The 16,116-nt window shown below is 40.1% G+C and overlaps 1 pseudogene across 1 annotated transcript; it reads left to right on the forward strand.

Annotated features, from left to right (window-relative positions):
* The first annotated feature begins 3,526 nt into the window (after positions 1-3,526).
* LOC147879679 (pentatricopeptide repeat-containing protein DOT4, chloroplastic-like) lies at positions 3,527-7,557 on the forward strand (annotated as a pseudogene). Its single transcript, XR_015540672.1, has 3 exons — positions 3,527-3,751; positions 3,858-3,964; positions 4,088-7,557. The product of XR_015540672.1 is annotated as a pentatricopeptide repeat-containing protein DOT4, chloroplastic-like (transcript).
* The last annotated feature ends 8,559 nt before the right edge of the window (positions 7,558-16,116 follow it).

The raw sequence follows: 16,116 nt of genomic DNA on the forward strand, positions 1-16,116 counted from the left end.
TATGACCTTCTAGCTTTATCCATAATATCAACCCTAGTGGGATTCTCATTCCAGCATGGCCTAAGTCCATGGGCCTCTTAGTTAGGTCTTTCTAAGCAATCCTTTTACCCTTAGGCTCAACACTTCTCCTCATAAAGTTTACATCAGTCCTCATATTCCTTAGATGAATGAAGGCATTATTAAACTTATCTTTGGATTTTCTTTCCACACCTTCAACCCTCTATTCCAGCACTGAATTAAGTTGCCCTAATTGGCCAAATAACTTTTACTATTGGTCCACAAGCTATTGCATCAATTTGCTATGTTTGTCCATCATTAATTCTTGTTGCTCCAACATAATTGCCATGAAACCTTCAAAATCCAGCTTGGCGTTATGGTGAAGGGACTTGTTGGTGAGTCATCATGGGAACTTGAGGAAGGACTCTACGATTTTCCCATAGGTTTGTGATCATAGTCTAAGTCATCATCCCTAAGGGCCAATGCTTTAGCCTGGCTCATCTAATGGGCCTCCTCATATTCCCCTTCATGTTTGTAGTCCCTTGTAGACTTGCCCTTCCTAGAGTTAGAGCCACCTCTCCTTGGGGCCATTAGAATTAGGAGAAGATTACTATGATCCAAGTCAATTGGCACTCTAAACGTTGTCTAAAATAATTGTTTGGGAAGTAAACTCTTTGTCTAGAACTCTATTTTGAACAAAAGATCATTGTTTAAAGAATCGTTTAGAGCCTATTTAGAACTCTATGCAGAGAGACTATTTAGATGAATTGTTTGGACTCAAATGCACTGTTTGAACAAGGAATGTTCTGCTAAAAATTTGTATTGGAGCTCTATAGAATCAATGCTTAGAGAAGTTCAATCTAACAAGAAATATCATTTGGTCACGTGGCAAATCCATAGTATTTGCCCCAATTTTTCAACTTTAAGGGATCATTTATCAATGTATGTTGCAATTTAGGGTTAGGCAAGATAGAATAGAGCAAGATAGGATGTAGAATTGAAAAGCCCCGATTTCTAGGGTCTGTAGGTAGAGGATAAACCCTAATTTGCACTAATGGAATAAATTTTAAAGAAAATGACAGGGAAAATGAGCTCTAATTAAGTTCAAACTTGGTACATGTCCTCCTCTAGCTAAGAAAATCCATAAATGTAATTAGAATATAAATCGAGGTGGTTATTGTGTAGATAGTTGCAAAATAGTAGATCTACGAGTGCCACTATTACTTGAGGATTTCTAGCTCAATTTTGGGGGTTACTCTGAATTGGTTGAGAACTATCGATCAGGTGATCATCCTCTATATGTTGATGCAAAAATTGTCAAAGTTTGAGAACTTATGAAATTAGGGTTGCTCCCAGGCTGACATGTGGCATAAAAAAATCTAAGGCACTTTTTGTATTGAATTTTTGCACAGAGGTTGTCCTTGGGATCAAGATAGAATTCTCTAATTTTTTGGACAAGCCAATGAATATTTACCCACAGTATTTCCCAAAAAAAGGGCTTTAATACCAATTGAAATAGAGGTTCAACTAAATCTGCTATCTACCACTAGTTTAGGGAGCTATAATAGCTAAAAGTAGTAAGAATTAGCAAGAAACACAAAAAAGGGGGTAAAGGAGAAGGTCTCTCATATTCAGAATAGGGAAAGGGATCATTAGCTCCCTTGATTGGCTAACAAGCATTGCTAAAGCTATCCTCTTTACTTGCGCAACTTGTGCTTTAAAGCTTGGAAGTGTGAAGAGTGTAAGGGAAGGTGGTACTTGAGCCTTGCATTAATGAAGAATATGACTAGAGAGTACAATGGAAGCCCCAACAACACCATTGCTTATGTGATTAGTACAATAGGCTGCCACATGGAAAACCCACAATGAAGCTTAGAATCCCTATTAAAAGTACGAGAGAGGAAAAAAAATTAAAAGTACAAGAGAATATTAAAGTATTTACAATGAATGGGACCCCCATTTTAAAGGCTAACTAGGCCCATTTAAGTGGCTACTACTAGGCCTAGTGTATCCTACTATTACATAGAGTAGAAAACAATCATCTATCTTGCTGACCCATTACTCCAACTGAGTGGGGGTACATGATTCACCTTTGAATTTGGATAGGCTAATATGATCCCCAACATTATCTCTCTAGATGCAAGGTCCCTTTAGGTTGAGTTGACTTCACAATTTGGATGTATCGTTGAAAATTCAACACTACCCTAAGGTTTACTAGTAAAACTTTATATTCAAAATGAATTTTTAATATAAACCATCAGCATCAGGATTGTTACTCTAGGAATATCAACATTGGGAGGATTCTTAGCCTTGTGAGCTACCAAACCATTGGAGTGATATGATTTCCTCATAGAGGACATGAAACCCATTGGTTCAGCTTCGACTAGATATTCATCAAAATCAGGGTATGCTACATACTCCATGGGCCTCCTACACTCTTGGATTTGTCTCATCTTAAGTTGATCAAACCACTTATTTATAGTTGAAGGTAGAGGACATGAAAGCCATTGGTTCAACTTGAACTAGATCGTCATTAGAATTAGGGTATGCTACATCCTCCACGAGCCTCCTACCCTCTTGGATTTGGCTCCTCTTAAGTTGATTGAACCCCTTATTTGTAGTTAAAGATAGATTCTGCAACCTCTGGTCTAGTCTCTGATTGTTCAACCTAATTTCATTAGTCAAATCCTTGAACACTTGGAGCATGGGCCCCAAACAGTTTAGAATTAATTGCTCTTGACAAACCTGGAACCGAACTAGGTGATAAGCCCTTTGCAAATATTGGATCAGACTCTTCCCTATGAGTAGAAGCCTCAACCTATCTATTTGTCACTCCTTGAATTGCCATGCTTCCAGTACTTATGGAATTGTCGATTTCCTCAACATCAATAAAGGGTCCTGGTCATTTAGAGCTTGCTTTCTCATCTAATTTATAGCCTTCCTTATAGGCATTATGGAATCAAGTAAACCTCTTTAGAAAACTTTTTGGATGGTACATTCATTGCTTAGAATATTATTTGGGCCTTAGAAGCACAGAGCCTCCGCTCAACCAGCCGTAAACCCCGCACACAGAGTCTCCTCTAATGATGCACCGTTGAGCCAGCCAGCCTCCACCCCAGACTCTCCTCAAATGATGCACCACATGCAACACACCACCACGACATGCGGACCAATCACATAGACCAAACGTGTGGAACATCACTCAGACACGTGCACAAACCAAAAACATCGAACATGCCTCGAACTACCAGTAAAGCATCCACTTAACTACACCACTAACTACGGTACCATTGTACACCAAGTGTAAGTCACTAGAACCGCTCGCGTGGACCCTCCACGCTGGGGAATAATCCAGCGTCGGCAATTCCGAGCTGGAAAGAGCTCGGAATCGGGCGGCCGGCCGGCCACCGGCCCGGAATCGTCTCCCCCGGATCATTCCCCATTACGGGCCGTACCAGTGGCTCGGGGCGGGTGCAGAAAAGGCCATTCCTGATACAAGAAGACATTCTGTAATATGTATTTCCAACGTCACAAATTTTGTACTGTAGTCTTGTCAAGAGAGAAGCAAGAGCAAGACGAAGAGATCAGAAGCACAAGCAACGATCAAGAGCAGAGACTTTACATCCCCTGCTTGTGATCATGCTCCATGGAATTCTTCTTAATTCACCCTTCCCTTCATTTTCCGGCTTCCTCGTCGCACACAGGGAGTGGAGCTATAGTCCTCCAGCCTCAGACTCTTCTCATTCTCACACAGGTGGATTTTGGTCGCTCCATTGCCTGCTTCTTTTCAGGTTTGCTGCTCGCTACGGCTTGGGCACACGTCTTCAAGAAGCAGGTTTTCATATTGTTTCTGCTGGCAGATAGGGAGGCGCGCGGGTTGCGTAGAGGACGCTTATGCCAGGAGTACTTTGCGGACCCATCTCAGGGGTGGCAGTCATCTCAGGAGTGGGACAACAGAAATAACTACGTAAGTTGACGATGGATCCGAACAAAACGTTTTGCAGCGGAAGCCGTAGAATGATTGAACGTCATGGCATGAAAGTAGCAGGTTGATTGGTTTTTCTCACGACTCTCTGGTGAGTTTTAACAGACAAATTCAAGGACTCCCGATTTCAGACATAAGAGTTGTAAGGAGATAGACAGCCGGCACCAGACAGATTGGGTTGAGAATTTGCGTGAGACAGACGATTGGGGAAGCCAGGCAGTGATTAAGGGCAAAGCATTTGGTGGGCATTCAAAACAAGAACCGGCTTGCTCAAGCTCTGGAGGTTATGGCTTGGCAGCGGAGACGTGCAGGAACGGATTTAGATCTGGAGTACAGGTGGGTGCACAACCATGGGAGGGTAGCGGTTGGTGCATGCTGAGCTTGGAGGAAGCGCTGGGTATTTTGGACCAGGGGACGGTGCGGCCTTCAGTCGAGAAACTCGTTTCCGTCTTGCAGAAATGCATGAAAAAAAGAAATTTAGCGTATGCGAAGCGTGTGTATGAACACATCCGCGACAAGGGGCTGGAAACGCATAGATATGTCGGTAACTTCATTGTGCAAATGTTTGTTGATTGTGGAAGCTTGAACGATGCTCAGCAGGTTTTTGACAGGTTGATTCACCGAAATGAACATTCGTGGACTTCTCTCATATTGGGTTATCTCCAGTGTGGGCAAGCGCAGCATGTTCTCAACCTGTACCAGGAAATGCAGGAGGATAGTGTGCATCCTAGCTGCTATACTCTTATGGCCCTTTTAAAAGCTTGTGCTAAGCTTAAAAATGTGGAAAGAGGCCGAGAAATACATGCTGAGATTGTAGAAAAGGGATTTGGAAAATATGCTTTTATAAATAACAGTTTGATACACATGTATGCTAAATGTGGTTCCCTTTTAGAAGCACGGGAAGTCTTTAACAAGCTGCCACTTAGGTGCGTTGTGTCGTGGAGCGCACTAATGGCTGGATATGCCGAACATGGACCTGGTCAGGAAGCTCTGAAATGTTTCAAAGATATGCAAGGGGAGGGCCTCTCTCCCAATGCTGTTACATTCGTTTGTGTCTTGAAAGCTTGTACCAATATGGGAGCAATTAGCAAGGGTCGAGAACTACATGCTGAGGTTGCACAAATGGGATTTGGAAGTGAGCTTTCTGTTGGCAACACCTTGATTGACTTGTATGCCAAATGTGGTTCACCTGTAGAGGCACGGGAAGTCTTTGACAATTTGCCAGTTCGCAATGTTGTGTCATGGAGCGCACTAATTGCAGGGTATGCTGAACATGGACCTGGTCAGGAAGCACTGAATTGTTTTGAACAGATGCAATTAGAGGGTGTCTCTCCAAATGCAATCACGTGTGTTTGTGTGTTGAAAGCTTGTGGCAGCATTGGAGCCATAGGCAAGGGCCGAGAAATACATGCTGGGATTCCAGAGAAGTGTTTTGCAGCAGACATTTTTATTGGAAACACTTTGGTGGACATGTATGCCAAATGTGGCTCTCTTTCTGAAGCACGTGAAGTGTTTGACAAGCTGCCACGTCGAGATGTTGTGTCTTGGAATGCACTGATTTTAGGATATGCTGAAAATGGAGCTGGTCAAGAAGCACTAAAGTGCTTTGAACAGATGCAACAGGAGGGTGTCTCTCCAAGTGCGGTTACATTTGTTTGTGCTTTGAAAGCCTGTGGCAGCATGGGAGCCATAGCCAAGTGCAGGGAAATACATACCGAGATGGAACACAAGGGATTTGGAAAAGATCTTTCTGTAGTCAACACTGTGATCGATATGTATGCCAAATGTGGCTCACTAAAAGAAGCACGGGACGTCTTTGACAAGATGCCTGATCGAGATGCAGTCTCATGGAATGCAATTATTGCAGGATATGCTGAACATGGGCCTGGTCAGGAAGTGCTGAAATGTTTTGAACAGATGCAATTGGAGGGCTTCCCGGCGAATGCTGTCACGTTTTCTTGTGTCTTGAAAGCCTGTGGCAGTATTGGAGCGATAGATAAGGGCCAAGAAATACATGCTGATATTGCACAAAGGGGAGATGATAGAGATCTTGTTGTTGTCAGCACTTTGGTTGAGATGTATGCCAAATGTGGCTCACTTTCAGAGGCACAGGAAATCTTTAATAAGCTTCCAGCTCGGGATGTTGTGTTGTGGAGCACGATGGTCAAAGGATATGTCATGAACCAAGAGGGTAACATGGCTATACAATGTTTTGAGGACATGCGAGAACAGGGTGTGAGGCCGGATACAGTGACCATCACTTCTCTTCTTACTGCATGCAGCCATGCAAACCTGTTATTAATGGGCCATGAATACTTCGTGGTGATGAGAAAAAAATATGGTATTGTTCCGACCACAGAGCACTACACTTGCATGGTTGATCTACTGGCACGATCACAGCATTTGTATGAGACATATGATTTTTTGGAAACAATGTCGTGTCCCCCAGCGGATGGAACATGGATGGCTTTGCTCAGTGCGTGCAAAGCATTCGGGGAAGCAGAACTAGGGCTGAGATGCTTTCTGCGGTTTGTCCTGAAGGATCCACTGTCTGCTGCTTCATATGTACTTATGGCAAGCCTGTATGCTAGTGTTGGCAGGTGGGGCGATGCATATAGAATAGAGGAGATGAGGAAACATGCAGGGGCAGAGAAAGTACCTGCAAGGGCTTCAATAGTGGTGAATGATAATGTGCATGAGTTTGTGGGAGGTGACAGACAAAGAAAGGAAATCTCAGCACTGCTAGAAACTTAGATTCATACATGCAAGGGGAAGTGCCTGTGCCAAGTCTACATCTTATATTAAGATCGAGTTCTTGTGAGAAGGAAGCTGCATTATGTGGGCATGCAGAGAAATTGGCTATAGCTTTCAGCCTTCTCAACACAGAAGAGGAGGAAACACTGGATGTGATGAAAAATTGGAGGATGTGTAGCGACTGTCACAATGGACGGGTGGTGGTTGTTGAAGATGACTGCTGCGTCCATCATTTCCAAGATGGTTTCTGCTGTTGTAGAGATATGTGGTGACCTGTTCATATGTAATGTTGAGCTGCTATATGAGGGACAAAGGGGACAATCCACAGTTAACCTTGCCTTAGGATTTGACTTTCTAACCATTGGGGTGTTGTCATCTTTGACCTTGTGGATGTAAAAATGATCAGGGGAGGGCAGCCGAGGATGCGTGTGGTGCATCAGCAGTTGCTCGAGTTTGGCCCTCTGAGGCATTGGCATTTACCCACATGGGTATGTGGATATAGGGGACTAACAGCCCTGTACATATGAATGGTCAAATAATGGCCTAGCATGTAAAGAACCTCCGAGCATCTTGTTAAGGCTTTCATGGCTAGGTGGTGGGTTATTTAAGACCCTATACACATAGCCACACCTTGGGGCATGGGGCCATGATGTGTGGAGAGCGTGGCTGCCTTGGCAAAGCTTACCGTCCGAAGTACTCTGATAAGAAAGCTTGCCTAGGTGTCAATTCGGGTTTTCTTGGGCTACTCTACGCATTGGTGAAAGTATTCTACCACACTAGTGTAGTCAATCTCTAATTTTTACTTGCTATGACATGGTCTAGACATGCATCCATTTAAGAAACAAAAAAATAAATGTTGACTTTTCTCTGTGTCCTAACTACTGCATGCTTTTTAAAAAATGTCTATGCTTTTAAAACAATGCTGCTTGTATACTGCATGGGTTCACATAAACCCTTTCCACTCTTGGCATCAATACAAATATAGTAGATTGTTTGTATGTAAATTGGTTGTATTGGTTCCTATTTTAACCTCTCAAAATGTCTCTTGATGTTTTAAATCTTATGCTTTCGTGGAAAGGTTGTTAAAAATTGAAGCAATGTTTGCACCTATAAATTCAAAAAATGATTTGCACTTTGTACCATAAAGGGGTGGCTTGAAAATTTTTGAGACTTTTGTCATGTTCTATTTGTAGCAATGCTAGATTCTAAAATCTTATAGTTCAAAATGATCCTAACTTCTTTGCATCTTTACTACTACAAGTGCACTTACTCATTCCTTTCATACGAAGAAAAGCCCTCATCAAGGTCATCAAAAGTTGTTACCGAGATCACTTGCAATAATGTTCTTTTCTTCATTAGAGTTATGGTTGATATGATGAATTCTTGAAGCTCAAAGAAAGTGAAAGCAGAGAGAGCTGAAAGACTTTCGGGAAAAATCTCCTAAGACACGCTATACTAAAATACCTTGGCACCGACTTCAAAAGTATTAACGAGCGTAGCACTAGTGCCCAAACCCCATCTTCTCCCATTAACTTTTCCAAACTCTCTCTCACTCACTCATCATGTCTCACCCTCAACATCCACCTCTCACTCATTGTGTCTCTCCTTTAGGTCATGGAGTTTTATTATGGCCATTGGACATGCCAGATGAAGCCAAGGATGACCAACCCATAGGGGATGCAACCAAAGTAGAAACTGAGGAGCTTGACCAATCCATAGGGGATGCGACTAAAGTAGAAACTGAGGAGCTTGACCTGCCAAATCTCTTTCAAGCTGAAGAGCCCAACCGGCGAGATGATATCTACCAAACCCACACCATGGCCGATGCATATGATTTTCGCAAGTGGTAGGGCAAGTTGATTACCTTGGATAGCACTATCCCTATCAATGTCATGGAAGTGTGGATCCTCGTCCATCACATTGCCAAAAGATTTCAACCAATATGGTAACACATCCCCATGAAGAGGGTCCAATAGACCCAACTCCAAGCTTGCCATTATCATAATGCAAGATATGGTGTTGCGACCTCCTTGGTGGGTAAACTTTTTGTCAGATCCTACATACTAGTCAAATTATTATGATCAGCCATGCAACCAATGGACCAACCCTTTGTACATGCCAAAATGGGCTGATGGTTCTAGGAAGAGTTCATAAAATAGAAATAGGCCGACCCAAATCCATTTTGTTAATTGATCCACAATCAGCCACCTTTTTAGCCGTGGTCTCTAGGATGAACTAATTCATTGTGGATTTTGCTGAAATTCTTGACCCCACCATCCTAGCCACTAGATGATTTTTTGGGCTATTAGTTATTCTTCTCCAGAAGTTTAGGCATCTCAAGAAGAATGATATTACAATATCCACAGCAAGCTACTCTATCTAAACAAACACCCTAATCTCAAGTAGATTGTTTTCTTACCGCATATGCAATCTCAACACACATCGGGTTGACAATTTTGAAGACATGTTTGAGACTACATTTTGGACACCATTCCACCCTTTTTTGCCACATTGGCTACAAACTCCTTGCCTGTGGCACTTTCATTCGGTGGATGGAAGACCAAAGCCTCCTTGACTATCCAATGGACTGGGTCAAAATTAGGAAGGGGATATGTTAACTGCATGTTGCTTAGTTAACTCATGTTCCAGAACAAGCAAAAGAACCAGGGAATGTTTTTAAATGAGTAAATAGAATAAAAAAGAAGAGAAAGGGCAAGCTACACTTATGTTCTCATCAATACCCAAGCATAAGATACCATCTATGTTTCAAAAGATGCTACTTTCCAAGAAGAATGGTGAGGCGAATACCAACACTAGTGAATCATAACAAATTGAGATAATGAATATTACAGGGTTTGCTGTCCTAGGAAATATTAATGGCCATGCCCATCGCATAAGTCAAGCTTCAAGAATTTAACATCTTGGTGGTGACCAAAGGGGAAGTAAGGAATGGAAAACTTGATTTTGTGGTAAAGGAGGTTCCATTCATAGGTAACAACAAGATAATTATTCTCGGACGACCATGCATATATAGCCACAATGAGAGTGGAAGAGACAACAGAATCGTCCCACAAATCGATCTGACTCTGAAAATGAGGATCACTCCCCTCAAGGCAATCAGTGCCATCAACATTCAAGAAGAACATGCAAGTAGTAATGAAGTCAAGTAGAAGCCTAAGAAAAACGAGGGCTAGTGTATAGATTGGCTCAATGCCCAGGGTGCGGGAGGCAAAGTGAAGATTGCAAAAATATCTGACAAAGAACAGAGGGATAAACCAATTGATGACACTCAAGCAAGCTAACAAAGGAAATAGAGTTCAAATCTGAGATGGGCAGTCCCTGTAGTCACTCAAATGCCTAGGTTGAGAAGGAGAAAAATCTTGTCCTTTTATCCTCGCCAAGCAACAACAAACCATTAATAAGGAAACCCTTCCTGCCCGTTAAGAACCAGCACAAACTGAAACACTAACATTTTTAACATGGTCAACCTATTTTGGCTTGACCCACGAGAAGGTCTAATTGGAGGTTCCATGCTAAAAATGTTGATTTTTCAAAATTCTCATTTGGATTTTTATGATTGGGCTAACTTTCACGTGCCCCATCTTTTTCTCCCCTCTCTCTCTCTCTCTTCTTCTTCTTCTTCTTTCTCTCTCTCTCTCTCCCCCCCCTCTCTCTCTTCTTCTTCTTCTTCTCTCTCTCTCTCTCTCTCTCCCCCCCTCTCTCTCTTCTTCTTCTTCTTCTTCTTCTCTCTCTCTCTCTCTCTCTCTCTCTCTCTCCTCCTCCTCCTTTCTTCTCAAGTGTCTCTCCTTCTTCTTCTTCTTCTTCTTCCTCTCTCTCTCTCTCTCTCTCTCTCTCCTTTCATTTCGCCCCCTTTACGTGCACTATCTTGGACAGGTCACATAAACTAGATCCGGGCAGGTAGCTGTATTGAGCTTGAATATATATGAATGAATTTAGTGCTATTTCGTAAAAATTATTAAATAATATTTTCCATCTTGACTTGATTGTTAAAGTGAATTTAGAACTTAGATTTAGTGACACTGGTAAGGAGGCACGAAACATATCGTGTCTCTTTGGTAGAGTAAACTGATGATGGACAGTAGTTGCTAATCGACTTAGTCTCATTGCAGCAACTCCTATTGTTGCTGCTAGAACAATCGATTTTCCTTGTTTTACATAATTATAAGTAATGTACTTGATCATAAATGTCTTTCCTGAACCAGGAGTACCACAAATGACATGAAGTCCTATGGGTGATCCATTTATCTTTTCGCAAATTTCTTGTTGTTTAGAAGAAAGAGTTGCATTTTCGAAATCCTTGAACTCGTTCATCATTTGAAGTAATTTTGTGCATGTTGTGTTATGTGAAAGCTATCCTTGCTTCCGGTCACAATCAAATCATCTACGTATAAAGTGCAATAGTAATGTCTTTCCCTTGAACGTAATGGGCTTTTTTGGAGTATCATGTTTGTTAGTTGGTGGTGATTTTGATCTATTAGCAAGTGCACTTTGCAATATTGATCGATAAGAGTTTCGATGTCTTCTTCTGTTTTTACGAGGTCTCGGATATGGCATTCTAAGACGTAAGATTTTGTATGATTGTTTTCAGAATGAGCTCATTCTCATTTCTAAATTTTACGTTCTTTAGTAGAAGGTTGTAAAAAAATCCTTCAAAATGATGAGTAGGGTGGTAATCTGTGAAATGTACGATCCGTGTTGATGGATACACATAATTTTCAAAAGAATCTACGATAGTTATGTTATCTTTGTTTTTTTTCTTTGACTTTTGGACATTGTACTTTTTCCAGAATTCATAGAAGGTCAAGTTCTCCATGACACTTGGACGACCGCAATATGTATCTATAGGATGCATTACAGAAACACAATGTTCATGAAGGTATTTTTGATGCATAGATGGGGGAGAGGAGTCAATGAAATGTACAGATTCGCTTCTTTGAATGGTAGATATTTGTAAGCATGACAATGCTGCCTCTATTGGAGGTGTTGGCTTTGAAAGAATGTATGCAGATATCATTTTTAATTTAATTGGATCTAGATTATCTAGTCCTAGAAGTTTCGCATCACCTGGATTCAAGTTCATGTGTCCCACGGGTTCGGTTTTCATAGCATATTTTAGAAGGTAATATGAGAGGCCTGTGTTTGTTATTTTCTGAATATTCATATGTGCTTGCCACAAGAGTAATATTCCTGCATGGTATGGAACGACATTATGATGTTCTAGTGATGGACGGAAGTAGATTCATCTTTGTGTGAGAGGATCTATAGTACGTTTAGTATCTAAATGTATTGGATATGGAAATCTGTATTTGCATTTGTGGTTTGTGGTTGAGTCAAATAGATTGCATGTTGGCCTACATGTGTGGATTTGTTTTCTCTTTACCATATAGTTAAGCTTTCTTTGAATTGAATTCTCTAGCCAGTTATTAAAATCATTCATGTAAGGGATATGTGCATCTATTTGGTCTGATACAATATCTATGTCTTGTGCATCTATCCATAGCATCATGTGTGCATGCACAGATCCTCTATTTTGTACCTCATATCTTATGATGTGATGGTTGACTCTACCTAGTAGTCCTTTATCGCACAGAATATATTTTGCTAAGAATTGTTGCAATCTAACATGGAAGAGCATTGCGCATTCAACTGGACAATCTCTCCATGTAAAGTTTTTACTGAATTGTTTAGCAATGGTTTCTATTTGATCGATTTCACACCATCTTGTGGTTGATACCTCATCTGCAGTAAGTGTAAGGAATATATTGGGAAGGCCCCATGTGTCAACCATTGCCATTAGATCTTTTAAGTTTCTACGGTGCCATGAAGGAGATCCAGGAATAGAATTTGGTATCTGAAACTTAAGAAAACGTCTAATTATCTCTTGTTCAGATATTCTTGGATCTTGTTGTCTTTGTTGGTCAATATCTCTTTGTAATACTGTAGTTTGAGTAGAGTTTGCTATTAAAATAGATTGACGTATTTGGTACATCAATAACAAGTATGGTTTGTAAAGAGTGAACACGGAGAACAATGCTGATATTCTCATTTTTAAATATACATTGAAGAACATCTTACCATCATGAGCACCATATCCGAAAGGATAGAGGAATGGGAATAATGCATACTCTATTGTTAATTCGTCACATTGTGACGGACCTTCCATAGATGTTATGAGCTGACGCTCAATAATTCTTGTTGAATCACGAAGTACAATTGTCTCGACTTCATGTGATGTATTTTTTTTTAATTGATGAGTTGTAGGTAGCATGTTGATTTGTTCTAGTAATGACAAGTAGTTGTCCTCATGTGCAATTTTCATAAGATCGAATGGTGAGTCAACAGAGTGTCTTTCAAGAATATCAGAAATAACTTCTGAAGAAAGAACACTTACTCCTAGTTTTGGATGCGGTCGTTCATACATTGTTAAGTATTTTTTAAATGTGGGGTTTGTTCTAGAGTTAAACGCTAGAATGTGTTTTGTTGTTGATAGTAAGTTTGTTGAGTTACTACACAATCTTTATTGGCAATTCCAACATATTAGTGGATTATCCAACATCGATCTCCTTTGTAGTATACCTGTTGCTAAAGATGTAATACCTTTAGAAATGTTTAGGGATAGATCGATTATAGAAAGCATTTGCATTTGAAATATGTCTGCACCTAATACATTCTGTAAATAGTTTGGATCATAGGGAATCGAGTACAACTTTCTGAATGGATTATCTATGCATGCTTTACAAGCCATTTTTGATCTATGTCCTAGGCCATTTTCTACATGTAAGCTTATGAACGTATTGGATAAGTCATATGGTGTTATACTTGATTCTAGTACTGATATTACTGATTTTAACTTTGTAAAAGAACCTGTGTTAAATTCTATTCTACCACAATATACACAATATTGCATCTTTGAAATATATTGAGAAGTGATTTGGTTCCATTCTTTTAGAAAATTATCGATGAATAACCATGAGGAGAAACTTAGTTGTAAGCGTCTTTTCTTGTTTTCTATCCTAATGTAGGAAGCACGTTCTCTCCTTTCAATAAGAGACCTTTTCATATTTGTAAAGTAAATAATATGTTGAAGTAGAAGCACCTACTTTATTTTCCCGTTGCGGATGAGAGCATTAAAAATTACTTGAAATTCACCAATTCGAATAATCTGCAAACAAAATATCAAGGTTGTTAATACTTTATTATTTTTACTCAAAATTTATAACGTCTCTAGTTTATGTTGATACCAATTTGAATATAGCATATAGGAATTTGAATGTAGCATATAGCATTTCGAATATAGAACATGGTAAATAGATCTTTCTTTTTGCACATAGCAGTTTGTGTTTAGCATATATTTGTAGCTATTTGAATTTGGGATATAGTAGTTTTCATTTATCACTTTGTATATATTTGGGAGCAATTTGAATTTGAGAAATAGCACTCTAAATTTCTTACATATCATTTTGCATTTAGAATTAGCACTTAGCATTGATCAACTAGCATTTTTGTGTTTAGCAAATAGCACTTTGTATCCAACACATAAACAAATAAACTTAACCACACATTCGTATGGGGGGAGAGTCGGTACATTTCCTCTCCAAAAATTATAAGACCAAGGAACGTACCCTTCCTTAGGTTCATATGATTTTGCATTTTGCACATAGCATTTTGCATATAGTATGTAGCGATTTGAGTTTGGGATACTGGACATAGCACTTTGCATTTTGCACATTGTACTGTGTTTTTAGAAATGTATGATTTTGCATTTTGTACATAGTATTTTGCATTTTTGAAAATTTAATGGATCAATTCTATAGTACAAAAAACTTTCAGGTTGTTGGCAATCACCCATGCATAGCAGCTCAAATTGCAAGCATCAATAGCATGGCCATCGAACCAACAAGGACGAGCTAGAAGAACGTCAAGCTAATGCCAATTGAAAACTCTGAATCATCAAGCTGCCTCTACAAGGTTTTCAAGTGCAAGTACCTTTAGGAGCAACTTGGTGCACAAGAGCTACTTGACTACTCGAAGCTACATTAGCTTGAAGAGATCAAGAAACACTCAATGCACAGATTGGAGCTCCCCCACTGTGCAGACTGAAATCGATGGAGGACTGGTGCTAGCGGCGGAAGGTGAGCTAGCCAAAAGGTGCAGACAAGAGTGGCTCCTAAACATTCTATCACTGAATCTCTTCAGCCAAGAAAGTGATAGTGATTCTAACTCAAAGGACGGGGAACTTAACCCAAACATTTGTAGCTATTTGAATTTGGGATATAGCAGTTTTCATTTATCACTTTGTATATATTTGGTAGCAATTTGAATTTGAGAAATAGCACTCTAAATTTCGTACATATCATATTGCATTTAGAATTAGCACTTAGCATTGATCAACTAGCATTTTTGTGTTTAGCAAATAGCACTTTGTATCCAACACATAAACAAATAAACTTAACCACACATTCGTGTGGGGGGAGAGTCGGCACATTTCCCCTCCAAAAATTATAAGACCAAGGAACGTGCCCTTCCTTGGGTTCATATGATTTTGCATTTTGCACATAGCATTTTGCATATAGTATGTAGCGATTTGAGTTTGGGATACAAAACATAGTACTTTGCATTTTGCACATCGTACTTTGTTTTTAGAAATGTATGATTTTGTATTTTGTACATAGTATTTTGCATTTTTGAAAATTTAATGGATCAATTCTTTAGTACAAAAAACTTTCAGGTTGTTGGCAATCACCCATGCGTAGCAGCTCAAATTGCAAGCATCAATAGCATGGCCATCGAACCAACAAGGACGAGCTAGAAGAACGTCAAACTAATGCCAATTGAAAACTCTGAATCATCAAGTTGCCTCTACAAGGTTTTTAAGCGCAAGTACCTTTAGGAGCAACTTGGCACACAAGAGCTACTTGACTACTCGAAGCTACATCAGCTTGAAGAGATTAAGAACACTCAATGCACAGATTGGAGCTCCCCCAATGTGCAGACTGAAACCGATGGAGGACTCGTGCTAGCGGAGGAAGATGAGCTAGCCAAAAGGTGCGAACAAGAGTGGCTCCTAAACGTTCTATCACCGGATCTCTTCAGCCAAGAAAGTGATAGTGATTATAACTCAAAGGACGGGGAACTTTAGCCAAACATTTGTAGCTATTTGCATTTTGCACATAGCATTTTGCATATAGTATGTAGCAATTTGAGTTTGGGATATAGAACATAGCACTTTGCATTTTCCACATGGTACTTTGTTTTTAGAAATGTATGATTTTGTATATTGTACATATGGAAACGTAGAGGCCCTTCCAGTCCACCCAGAATTGAGAACATGGTTAAGATCGACAAGTTTGGCGACCTCT

Source organism: Dipteris shenzhenensis, chromosome 33 (assembly GCF_047967505.1).
Source record: "Dipteris shenzhenensis isolate YYH24624 ecotype China chromosome 33, Dip_SZ_1.0, whole genome shotgun sequence".
Lineage (NCBI taxonomy): Eukaryota > Viridiplantae > Streptophyta > Polypodiopsida > Gleicheniales > Dipteridaceae > Dipteris > Dipteris shenzhenensis.